We start from the raw sequence: 12,830 nt of genomic DNA, 5'->3' as shown, positions 1-12,830 counted from the left end.
CTCCCTCGTGGTGCGCTAACCACGAAACTACCATTCAGACAGACGTACACACACACACACACGCATGCATACACACAAACACACTGTAACGCAAATTCGGAGATCCCCGTTGAACCATGCAGACTGTTGGAGCAAGGGCTGTTAGTGAGCACCTTTGAAAGTCGGCAAGGAAAACGGGTGGTGTGGCTAATCCCACGGCCGGCCGCCTTTATATCACGAAATAGATGGCCAAGAATCGGTTCAGATATATTTGCCAGCGATGTTTGCTGGCCGTGGGGCGGGAATCGAATTGGGGTCGCCGGTTTTGTAGCGCAGTGCGCTAACCACTACACTACCGCTTTAAAAAGACAAAGATCCCCCATATAGCCTTAAAAAAACTGTAGGGGTAAGTGCTGTTAGCGAGCACCTATGAAGGCCGATACGGCCTTCGTCTCCCTAGTGGCGATGTTTACACATCGCACCAGGTACTCATTTGAGGCTGAATCGACCTAGGGAAGGCCCAGGACCGGTTCAGATAATCGTCACTGATGTTGACCGTGAGCAGGAATCAAACCCGGGTCGCCGGGTTCGTAGCGCAGCGCGCTAACCGCTACACCACCGATTCCCACACACAGACACGCTCACACTGGGACACACAGATACACACTCACACACGCGTACACCCGGTCTAAGCAAAAACTTCACCTCGTACTGACGCACGATCGTCGCGTAACTCGACGTCATGCAGCAGTGGTTTAATCACGACCGATGTGATGTATTATCATACACGGTAATGGCAACGAGACACAGCATTACATACACGCAATCCCACGTTTGTTTCACAGACTGCAGGGGCAAGGACTGTTCGCGTACACCAATGATCGGGCAAGTGCGGCACACCAGGCAGGGGCTGGTCTGGCCAGCGCTGCGCCACGCAGGGCCGCCTTTGTCTCCCTGCCTTTAGCGCTGATGCTCGCACACTGCACTGGGGCATCGCCAAACCCATCTGTGCGGCCCTGTGCGTGTTCTGCCCATGGGTTTACTCGTGGTATTCTTTGTCTCCTCTCACACACACACAAAGGTGCAGATTTAAATAAAATTGACGTCAATCTCGATACAGCACCCTTCTGAAACTACGTACCGAAATTCAGGGAAGTTTTTTTTTTTAATCCATAAATTACACGGTTATTGTGAATATAATTAGTACTTTTAAGGCTGGGTTAGCCGAGGGAAAGCGTATGATGACAGGTGAAAATAATCACTGATCTCGTGATTGGGAATCGAACTGGGGTCTGCGGATCCGTAGCGCAGTGCGCAACCCATTGCACACCAGACAAATACAGAGATCCCCTGTATAGCCTGAGCAGACTTTTGGACCAAGTGCTTTGTCAGCGAGCACACACACACGCACACATCTGCAATACTCGATAGCAAAACTTTGCACTTAATCCGCTTCATCAAATTGCACCCCAGGTGAATCAAGGAGGCAGGTGAGTGAGCGAGTGAGTCTCACCTTTACACCTGCTCGGTCTTGTAACGAGCAGCCCACGCGGCGGCGGCGAGACGATGAGTGATCTCCCGCCTGCTGCTGCTGCTGCTTCTCCAGCCCTCTCCCTTCTCCGTTCAAGCTCTCTCCTCTCCCGGCCTGCCTCTCTCCCTCTCTCTCTCTCCCTCCTCCCTCTCTCTCTCTCTCCCGCTCTCTCTCTCCCCACTTATGTTGCTGCTACCAGCTCCGTGCAGTAGCAGCAGCAAACGATGCAGTTGGGTCAGCGAGTCCGACTCGATATCCAGCACTGCGGGCTCCTCCCTAAACGCTCACCCCGCCTCGCACTCCTTTGCGTAGCCTGATACCCGCTCACCACCCACGCGCCCGCTCACTACCCACGCGCCCGCTCACCACCCACACGCCCGCTCACCATCACACCAATTAAACCGTCATACATACTCACCCTCCCACCTACTCATCCTCCTGCTCACCCTTCTACCCACTCACTCATCCTACTCACACCCGCTCACCGACCCACCCACCCCGAATCCCCCCACTCCTGCCCCCATAACTCACATTCTCTCTCACTCACCATCTCACTCACCTCCCTTACCTCATCGTCCACCATCCCCCCTCAATATCCAACATGAACTCCACCTCTACACGAGAACTCCCACTCTTCCTTTCCCAGAACAATGGAGGCAGCATCCACGATGGTCACCAATTACCTGGCAGAATCACCTCGATCGGTAGCGTCACGGTGGTGGGATGTTAACTACCTCGCCTGGTATACAGGAGGTCGTGGGTTCGACCCCGACCCTGACGCCTGCTGCTGTATATTTGGAGTTTGCGTGTCTCTTTCCCCGTGCTCGCGTGGAATTTTCTCCCGGGTCGTCCGGGTTTCCACTCCACATTTAGAATCAACATCACGCGTTTAGAGTATTTGGCTGATATGCATTTCCACATGATAAGCCACGATAATTTGTAGCCGGGTTGCTTCTGAAAAAAGAGCTATGTAGCTCCGTGAGGCCTTACCTGGTAACATTAAAATAGTTTCGTAAATAGATTGGTTCTATCCCAGCAGGCTGCCAGGGATTTCTGCAGGGAACTGAGCAAATGCCTCGCCTTCTGTTGTTAGGTGGATGTTAAAGACCCGTGTTTTTGACGAAGGAACGGGCTCAAGGAAACACGTCCTGAGCCATCACCGCTGTGACCCTGCGTTCAAATCCGGGTCTCAGCCCCCCGTGCTTAAACCGGGTTCTCAACGTGATGTGTGGCACCGAGATATTGACTCCCATTGAATCCTCCCTCCTGGGCCTTAAACCCCAAGGTATCACCAGGCACCAACACGCCATTCCCCAAGCATTTAACATTTCGGTGAGAAACACCATCCTGAGCTCTTGGAAGAATCATAGGGCGCCTCATTCACCCTCTAGCATAACTCCCTCACCTGAGTCTGAAACTGACGAATATGGAATGGGAGTTAACCCAGATCTGGGGCCCCCTCGTGGATTCCACTCCAGAGACCCTGAGTTTGCTTGACTGAACTTTAAATGAGACTGATCCCCCCCCCCCCGTCTCCCCCCCCCCCTTTCCTCCTCCCACCCCCTCTTCCCTTCCCCTCTTTCCCCCACCCCCCTCTTTCTCCCCCTCCCCCCGTTCCCCCCTTCCCCCCATCTTTCCCCCCTCCCCCCCTACTCTTTCAACCCCTCCCCCCCCCCTCTTTCCCCCCCCTCTTTCCACCCCCCCTCTTTCCACCCCCTCCCCCCCTCTTCCACCCCCTCCCCCCCTCCCCCTCCCCTCTTTCCCCCCTCCCCCCCCTCTTTCCCCCCCTCCCCCCCCTCTTTCCCTCCCTCCCCCCCTCTTTCCCCCCCTCCCCCCCCCCTCTTTCCCCCCCTCTTTCCCCCCCTCCCCCCCCTCTTTCCCCCCCTCCCCCCCCCTCTTTCCCCCCCTCCCCCCCCTCTTTCCCCCCTCCCCCCCTTTCCCCCCCTCCCCCCCCTCTTTCCCCCCCTCTTTCCCCCCCTCCCCCCCCTCTTTCCCCCCCTCCCCCCCTCTTTCCCCCCCTCCCCCCCCTCTTTCCCCCCCTCCCCCCCCTCTTTCCCCCCCTCCCCCCCCTCTTTCCCCCCCTCCCCCCCCTCTTTCCCCCCTCCCCCCCTCTTCCCCCCCTCCTCCCCTCTTCCCCCTCCCCCCCCTTTCCCCCCTCCCCCCCCCTCTTTCCCCCCCTCCCCCCCTCTTTCCCCCCTCCCCCCCTCTTTCCCCCCCTCCCGCCCTCTTTCCCCCCTCCCTCCCCCCTCTTTCCCCCCTCTCCCCCTCTTTCACCCCTCCCCCCCTCTTTCCCCCCCTCTCTCCCCCCCTCCCCCCCTCTCCCCTCCTCTCTCCCCCCCTCCCCCCTCTCCCCCCCTCTCCCCCCTCCCCCCCTCTCTCCCCCCCTCCCCCCCTCTCTCCCCCCCTCCCCCCCTCTCTCCCCCCCTCCCCCCCTCTCTCCCCTCCTCCCCCCCTCTCTCCCCCCCTCCCCCCCTCTCTCCCCCCCTCCCCCCCTCTCTCCCCCCCTCTCTCCCCCCTTCCCCCCTCTCTCCCCCCCTCCCCCCTCTCTCCCCCCTCTCTCCCCCTCCCCCCCTCTCTCCCCCCCTCTCTCACCCCCTCCCCCCCTCTCTCCCCCCCTCCCCCCCTCTCTCCCCCCCTCCCCCCTCTCCCCCCCTCTCTCCCCCCCTCCCCCCCTCTCCCCCCCCCCTCCCCCCCTCTCCCCCCCCCTCCCCCCCTCTCCCCCCTCTCTCCCCTCCTCCCCCCCTCTCCCCCCCTCCCCCCTCTCTCCCCCCCTCTACCCCCTCCCCCCCTCTCCCCCCCCCCTCTTTCCCCCCCTCTCTCCCCTCCTCTCTCCCCCCCTCTTTCCCCCTTCCCCCCTCTCTCCCCCCTCTTTCCCCTTCCCCCTCTCTCCCCCCCCCTCCTTCCCCCTTCCCTCCCCGAAGAGAAGGGATCTGACGCACGTACCGCATCATACCAAGGTCCTACACGTCCGCGTTCGTTGTCTGTCCGAGCCGCCGATCCCGCTATGCATCACTCACCTGTCGCGGAAGTAATACATTTCCCCCCTCCACCCCCACGTGGTTGGATCAATAAAAAATATTTACACAAAAAACGGATTCTCAAGTGGAGCGACTAGATGTTGTCAGACCGGTCACCGAATATCTGCACCGTCACACACTCCAGAGGGCCCAGAATCAAACATGTGTATTTGTGGATACAAGGTCCATTTATTGGATCCCGGAAGTGGTTCTTTGATATCACTTTCCGCGGGTTGTTCTCAAAAACACCGAGTGAGGAATTCCTCTTCGAGAGATGCAATTTTACACAACGCCAAGGGCGCATTTTGAAATAAACTTGGAGACGTGTTATTGTAATTTGTATTTTATTTTTGAATGCGGTTTGATTTTCACATTTCTGCGATTTACTTTGTATAATGTACCCCATCGCGTCGATGATTGCTTCTCTCCGTGAGATTCTACGCTGACTCTCCTCTCGTCACAGCGACTGCCCTCGGATCTCCTTGCACCGCATCCTCCCCTCTCCCTCCTCCCTTTGCTCCGCATTGGTGGCATACCAAAGCCCTTCTCAGATTTATGGTGAGTTTGTGGGTCTCTGCGTGAGTTTACGGTTCTCTGCGTGAGTCTTTGGTTCAACGTGTGAGTCTGAGTCAATGCGTGAGTCTATGGGTTTCTGTGTGACTATGGGTCTCTGTGTGAGTTTATGGGTCTCTGTGTGAGTCTATGGATCTCTGTGCGACGTATAGGTCCCTTATTGTTGCATCTTCTTAGTCATCTCTCAAGGGCATGCGACAACCCATCTTAAGACTCGTCTCTTTTACCTTCCCGAGAAAATGAGTGAATCTCGGCAAAATGTCGAGGTGCAGTGGAAGGGGTAGGAGGGTGTCCCCTTGGACAGCTGTGAAAACGCGCGCTGCCAGCACACAGACGCCTTTGTATCTCCGCCGCCACGCCACCGTGTCACAAACAACGTTGGAGTTGTAAACGAGGATTCCTGTGATAGCTCCTTGAATGCGATGGTGCGTTGCGTCGAATCGAATGCCAATGCATTAAAAAAAGGTGATAAAGGCACAGCCCTGCAATTGCTCGTTCTCACCACCGCTTGCGGAAGGGCCTACGCGAGAGAGTGCTTTTCGAGAGCCCTTCTAAAGGGTACAGTGTTTTGGCCTACTCTTCCACGCCGAGGCCTCGGAAGAGGCGGGAGCACCCACGCTTTACCCCACCGAGAGCACGGATGGCTACGTATGGTGCGAAAGAAGTTGAACACGTGCACGCACACCGAACACACGACCCCCCTGCCAATGGAGCGTGGGTGAACCCATTCCTGACCGACCGCCGAGTGGACAGGCGCAGAGTGATTTAAGAAGCGGCTGTCGGTGCCGCCCCCTGAGATCGAATTGGCGACTTATGGACGGGCACGCCGAGTGCGCGATAACCAATTCACAGGGACGTCGGCATCTATTCAAACGTACAACTCATAAAATAAAACCAACAACAAACAAAATCGATATTCAATTAAAATAAATTCCAGCTGACTCCGAGCGGCAATTGGACGAGCTTCAGTGCTCCGAGATAAAGCGGTGGGGGGGGGGGCAATCATCAGATAATTATCCCAAAACAGAGGTAATGCATTCTATACCTAGCCAAGACGACATCGGATCGTGCTCTGCGAGCGCGAAACGAAAAGGCTCCCAACATTCGTCACCAGTTTTGCATCTGCTGTATATACGGTACTGACGTTTCGGGTCTTGACCCTTTTGCAGAGCAAAGAGGAGAGATGTGGTGAGGTTACTTTTTTTTTCTTCCCGTGTGTGACAATGTGACGTTGACAGAGCTCGCATTTGTAAAACGTTTACTGCGCGATGTACGTGTACACTCTTTCGTCAATCCACTGCTGGACGAGGGCCTTTCCAGGCGAGTAGGACCCTAGTGGGATGTATGACCATACTTCACCACGCTGGTCTCTGTGCGGATGGACGACGGTCGGCAGCATAGGCGTTTGGAGCATAGTACAGTACAACGATTGCGTTTGCTGCAACGCCCTCTCCTTGCCCGCAAACGTAAGCGCGTAAGCAGCCCATAAACGCCTGTTAGCTGCACGGCAGTCACCCAGCCAAGCGCCATCCAGGCTCAAAGAATGCCGATTCGCTCTGCCGGGGCCCTCTGCACCGGAGCGGTCGCATTCCGGTCGCGTTGGGCCACAGACGAGAGGATGGCGATGGTTTTATTTCCTCTACCCGTGCAGCCGCCTTCCTCCATCACCTTGGGGCAGGAGGCCGAATGAAATAGAAGCACGATAGAGGGGTGGAGGGGTCATCTTAGGACACGGTGCAGAGGGACCCCGAAACTACGGGGGTCTTAAATCTCATGGTGGGGGGTCTGAATGAAGACTCGTAAATGTCCCCCCCCCCGTCGCCTTCCACCACAGACCCCCACAGCCCCTCTTAACCCCCCCCCCCCCCCCCCCACAGCATCCCCAAGCACCCCTAATTAACACTGCAGAATCCATAATAACGCCCCACAGCTATCTACAATACATCGGAGTAACCCTCGCGACCTTACACCTGCATAGCCCGTTTGGCAATCCACTGCTGGATGATGGCTTTCCCCACGGCATGCGGATCGTGAGGGTTACTTGACCATACTTCACCAAGCTGCTCAGTGCGGCTTGGGTGGATGCGTGGCAGGGGGGGAGCATGGACGTGGGGTCATAGAAGTGCAGTACAGCAATTGACGTTTCTGCACTGCCTTCTTCTGCCCAGGGTGTAGCTCTGCAGCAGCCGATAGCAACGATGGGCGTGGAGGTCTCAACGCTGCCCGAGCTGCTGAGATAATAATGGGCTCATATTGCAGCACTCCTCATCAATACCACAGCACACCTGATAAACACCTCGATTACCCCGAATCACATAGCATACTAATACGGCCAACATCCCCGATATAAATATAGGCAGTATACCAAAAATATCAAATCGTACCCTAAATACCCCCCCCCGTCCCCCCAGTATCCACAACTACGCCAATAACCGTAACCCATGATACCCTAAAGCCCCCAGCATCTCGAGCCCTGGCCCAAGGTTACCTCCCCTCCCGCCCCGCCTGCCTCTCACCCACGTGCCCGGCGTGAGTAACGACGATAGGGTGACAACAAAATCAAATAGAATTAATGGTGAGCTTAAAAAGCCATTTCTGTCTCACGAGTGAAATTCCCATTATGTCTAAGTGGACAGCTCAGTACGCTGAAATCCACCCTCCAATGCTCAGTGTACACGCGTGTCTTTTTTTGTGTGTGTGTGGTCATGTGTGCTGCAATGGCCTTTGATATGTGCTTGCTAACATCACTTGCCCCAACAGTCTATTCAAAGCTATACGGGGGATCTTTGTCTTGTGGTGCTCGCTCACACCACTTGCCCCAACAGTACGTTACAGTTATACAGGGGCATTTTTCAGGTTTCCCTCGTTTAAAGGGCGTTCCAAAAAAAATGAAGACAGCTGCCGAGTAGCGCACACATGACAGGAACAGTGTTGTCCCACGTACAACTGCATAGCCGCATATAAGTGAATTCTAACCGCAAATAGCGAATTTTCGGTAGAAATAGGTTAGCCACATATACAGGCAAAATCGCACAAACCGAACCCGCATAGAGCTAGGGGAAACCTATACAGGGCGGTCCAGATGTCTTGGACCCCCCCCCCCAATTCATTGACCCCTAACATTATTTTCCTTTGCATACCCATTTGTGTTTTAACCAAACCTTATTTTTTAAAATATTACGTTTTTCAGAATTAAATGGGGATTATAAGACATCTGGACGACCCTGTGTATACAACGGGCCAGCAGCGTTCGAAAGGCAGTGCTAACGAAGAGGTTAGGCTATATATAGAGAGCAGCCCAGGTTAAACTCATTCATCCACTTGCCCTTAAATGCAACGGCAATTAGTCGCGGCGCGTTAATTGTGTGCTGCTCGTTCCCTCCCCCGACTCGCATCATTCAATTAGCGCCCACCGAGGTCGATGGGTGTGGGGGGGGTGTTGTCAGTTTAACGACAGAGAACACAAAATCCTCCCTCCAACCAGCGTTGGCATCTAGTAGAAGTTGGCCATTCTGGTCTATTAAACTCCGCACGAGCAGTGTGCCTGCGGGCCCGACTGAGCTGCCACCCGGCTGGTGTTGATTATACCCCACGACGCTTTTCAGAGCAGGAGCTGCGGCCTCTCTCCCAGCCGTGGCGGCTCTTGCCCTCGACGCTGGATGGGGGTCGTGCCTTCTCAAACGTTGCCCCAAGGATCTGGAACGCCTTGGCGGCGGTGATCCGGCACGCTACGAGTCTCGGTGTGTTTTTTTAGGAGGGAGTTGCAAGACTCGATATTTACCTCGTTGCTTTTACAAGAAGCATGATTTCATTGGCTTTGCATTTTATTTTATTGTGCAATGTTTTGATAGCCCCTTGAGTGGAGGTGATATTACATTTAAAATAGTTACAGTTTACCTCAATTGACCAACCACACAGAAAGTGGCCAATCTCGTCAGATCTCAAAACGTGCCTCAATAAACAACACTGTGGCTTTAAACGGAAGAGTATATAACGGGCGACGTTTCAGGCAATGGCCCTTCTTCGTGGCACATGCAGAGACCAGAGGGGTAATTGTGGGGATGCCAGAGAGGCTTCGTCAAATACACGTTTGGCCAAAATCAGTGTCACCCGAAACGCAGACGCAAACTGGTTATTTGGTTGTACTAATTGTTCATGTGTACTAGATATTGTTCGTGCATTGCCTAGAGAAGGAACGCACGAGCTACTTATTGTCAATGCAGGGATGCTGACATTTAAATTCGTAAATTCCCTGAAGGGTTGCACGCAAAAGCGAGGGCAGTTGGAAGGGGGCTTCTAAAGCTGAAATGTTTATTGTTCTTAATTTTCTAGCGTGCATTCTTAGTTAATTGGTTTTCGTTAATGCTATTAAAGTCGTAGCTATATATTATCATGAACACAGGGAAAACGGATAATAGGACCCCGCTGGGCCATGACTTGTATTCCACGTAGGCTATCGAGTCTTGGCCCAAGAATGTAACATTTGGAACTCCGGCAGAAAGCAGTGAATGTTACAACAACGCCTGCGGAAAACGGCATCGCAGAATTACTTCTGAGGTCATTTTGAATGCCTCGCATCCAAATTTAGTCCATGAGCGGAGACCAGATTTTTTTCATTTGTTGGTGCCACCTAAGGTTGCATAACTTTAGTGGTGTCAATTTCTGTGACCAATAACAGTGGATTATGCGATAGCCATGTGACGTTAGTTGGGTCATAAATGTATTCACTTCATTAGCCATGTAAATACATCGGTACTCCGAAAGTTGCGCTCCCTGAGGTGGTACAAATGTCGGCTTTTGGCCCATGGACCAACACGGTGGTGGCTGGCACATGGACCAACACGGTGGTGGCTGGCACATGGACCAACACGGTGGTGGCTGGCACATTCCCGCATGCCCTGCCAGATTCATCGCATGCCAATCAAACTGACAACCCAGAGCTGGAAATTCCCCCTCCACACCCCCCCCCACCCCATATTAAGTGACAAACCAAATGTAATACATAACAGGGTTTGGGTTAGATCGCGTAAGTATGTGTCGTGTTATATAATTACAATAGCCTCCCCCTCCCTCTCCGCCTCTGATCTCTGCACCTGATTGGGTTCAGGTGACGTCATCCTGCTGCTGCTCTGTTTAAGATCGGAAGCAGGTGGATGACATCACTATTGTGGCAAATCGCCCGATGATGCTGGATGTAATTACCAGCGAAACGTCGCACTACTCAAATTGTATATGTTGTAGATTTACTCTCCAACACACCGGTGGGCTGAAGTAGTAACTAATTGGCGTTTTGTTTACGTGACAAACCCCTTACTAATTGGCTGTGTCGGGTGGTGGAGGGTAACGACACATTCATACTTACGCAAGCTAACCCAACAACCTGCTATAATTAATAATATTTGGTCGCGAAAGCCTACGTGACAAACCAAATGTAATACAGCAACAATGGAATGTTTGCGTACAACAACACCGGACTCGAACCCAGGCGCAATCGAGCTTCTGTCCTTTAATGAGATACTTAACAAAAAGGATAAATCGATAAGCGCGCTACACGCGCGCGGATCCCCCTGCAGCGAGGTCCAATTAAGGACTCTCCCATCGCCCGCCGGGTGAAGCACTTCACGTGGCGACAAGCAAGTCCACGCGTCATGCTGCGTAATTAATGACGCATTAACAAAACCATTCGCTAACACCTGCCCGGCTGGGTGAGTCACCTCAACCCCTAAAAACATCACGGGCATTGCTCCACGGCTCAGTGTAATTCCGCCGCGGAATGTGTGTGGTTCGGTTTAAATATTATAATTATAATAATTAATTTCACGAGCAAAAAAAAACAATCCACTAAACGTGCAGGTGTTGGTGGGGAACCTCAAGAATGTTCAACTCTAGTGAGGGATTCAAACAGGCAAGGGGATATATTGTTCGACTATTTTGTTAAATTGAGATATTGGCCTACTGTCTTGTTCAACGGAGATTTTGTTCTACTGTCCGCTCAATGGGAGCTCGCTTATTCCCCATTGTTGCTCGCATTGTCTGAAACTCCCCCAGCCATCCGAGCTGTCGACTCCCAGCCCCAGCTCATAAGAAACTTCAATCTTTGTTGGCTCCATGACTCTGTGCAGTGTCTTGATCCGTGGTTGCATTTAGTGGCAACGTCAATGGTAAAGGGTACAATTGTATTGTCTATTCTATCGTGGGAGCAAATGAATGGGGAGAAGCGAGGCGACCGATATCTGAGTCGGCACCCACCCAATCGTGTCGTCCGCAATTGCATCGCATCCTCATCTCAATGACGTCTCTGATTGGACGTGACGTCAATTCATTGCTATCCTCGGTCTTACACAGAGACGTTGGTCCCAGGAGCTCCGACGTGGGCGATCATGGGCCCGTGAAGGACATGGAGGAAGCATGGCACATGGTAGATAGAGGGAAACGGTGAGCCCGTGGACCGGACGCAGCCCGCGATGTGGTTAAAGAAGGCCTTGCCACTCCCGAGACAGCTTTAAAACAAAATATATCAATTACTGCATCTACCTCTAAGATGGGCTTTAATGTGCGGCCCACCAAAGGTATTTGAAAGTTATATTTGATCCTCGGTAGGAACGAAATTCCCCAGCCCCGGCATATGTTCTGCATGCCAACTTTCCAAAGGTTGGGGCAGCTGCCATCAATGTCTCTCACGTCCCCACACCTATGGATGTGCCCTCCGATTGGGCGAAAAAAAAAAGATTCCGCGAAAAATAAAATCAACATTACGTATGGATCGATCTTGCCACTGAGTCATTATCTTAAATGTGAGTATCGATCACAAAGTGTCGCTATCTTTAATAACGGGAGCATTGATCGAGTATAGGAATCATAGCCAGCCTATTACTCTTTTTAAAATGAATTTAAAAAATATACGTTTTAATGTTCTACATCGACGAGGAATATTTAAGATACGACGATAGAGCCCGAGCGTGATTAAAGTGGATAAACGTTTCGATTTTGGGCAAGGCGCTTCACGCAGACGTCTTCATATGCAGTTGCATGCACTCTACATACATCCAAATTGCATTGTGTACTGCACAAAGACGAAGCCGCATAGATTTCTGGGACACGTGCCATGAGAGAACCTGATTTAGACAAGAATTGCATATGGGGGTGGTGTCACCATTCCAGATGTCTTCCCAGTGCTCATTTATACACCGCACACAAAACCTTTTCACAACCGAGCCAACTCAGGACACTTTCAGATAACACTTGCAAATGACGTTTTCCCATGGCCAGGAATTGAACCCAGGTCACCACAGTTAATTCACCGTAAAAGAAGGGGCCTTATTAAGCCTGGTTCGCAAAGTTTCCAAATTCGAATTCCATAAGCACAATTACGGTACACAAAAAAATCAAACAAATCTTTGTTTCTCCCGAAAGGTTATTTTTTTCCATCTCGCCCAGCTGGTTTCTTTGGGGGGGGGGAGAAGCAAGGGGGGAGGGTGATACCAATACTTCGCCTATTCCCAAATCACCCGGAATGCACTCGAATTTCGTGAGATCTCCGACGCAAAGCAAGATTTTTAGCCCGAAGTTTGGACCGCCAGCCAAACAAACAGGTTGTTAGAGGCTGCTGCGGGGCAAATGCTGCTGTTGAAACTCTGTGCAATGTGAAAATACCGTTACCGTGAAAATGGCCCATAATCGCAGCGCATGGAAACCATAAACAAATGCATTAAGTACTGCAGCAAAACAGC

General features: G+C 52.7%; 1 protein-coding gene across 5 annotated transcripts in view; it reads right to left on the bottom strand.

Moving 5' to 3' along the window:
- The window catches only part of LOC116944866 (tenascin-R-like), a 113,017-nt gene extending 111,317 nt beyond the window's left edge, over positions 1–1,700 (bottom strand). For 3 of the 5 annotated variants that reach the window (XM_032958708.2, XM_032958709.2, XM_032958707.2), the window contains exon 1: positions 1,493–1,696. The gene's annotated coding sequence lies outside the window, so the exon portion shown is untranslated. Of the gene's footprint in view, positions 1–1,492 lie in introns of all 5 variants that reach the window. The other 2 variants (XM_076068823.1, XM_032958705.2) reach the window with 2 other exon arrangements.
- Between the last annotated feature and the right edge of the window lie 11,130 nt (positions 1,701–12,830).

This window comes from Petromyzon marinus, chromosome 22 (genome assembly GCF_048934315.1).
Source record: "Petromyzon marinus isolate PM22_M1 ecotype Great Lakes invasive population chromosome 22, UKy_Petmar_22M1.pri1.0, whole genome shotgun sequence".
NCBI classification, from domain to species: Eukaryota; Metazoa; Chordata; class Hyperoartia; order Petromyzontiformes; family Petromyzontidae; genus Petromyzon; species Petromyzon marinus.
Note: the sequence above shows the minus strand (reverse complement) of the source record. Positions and strands in the feature narration are given on the sequence as shown.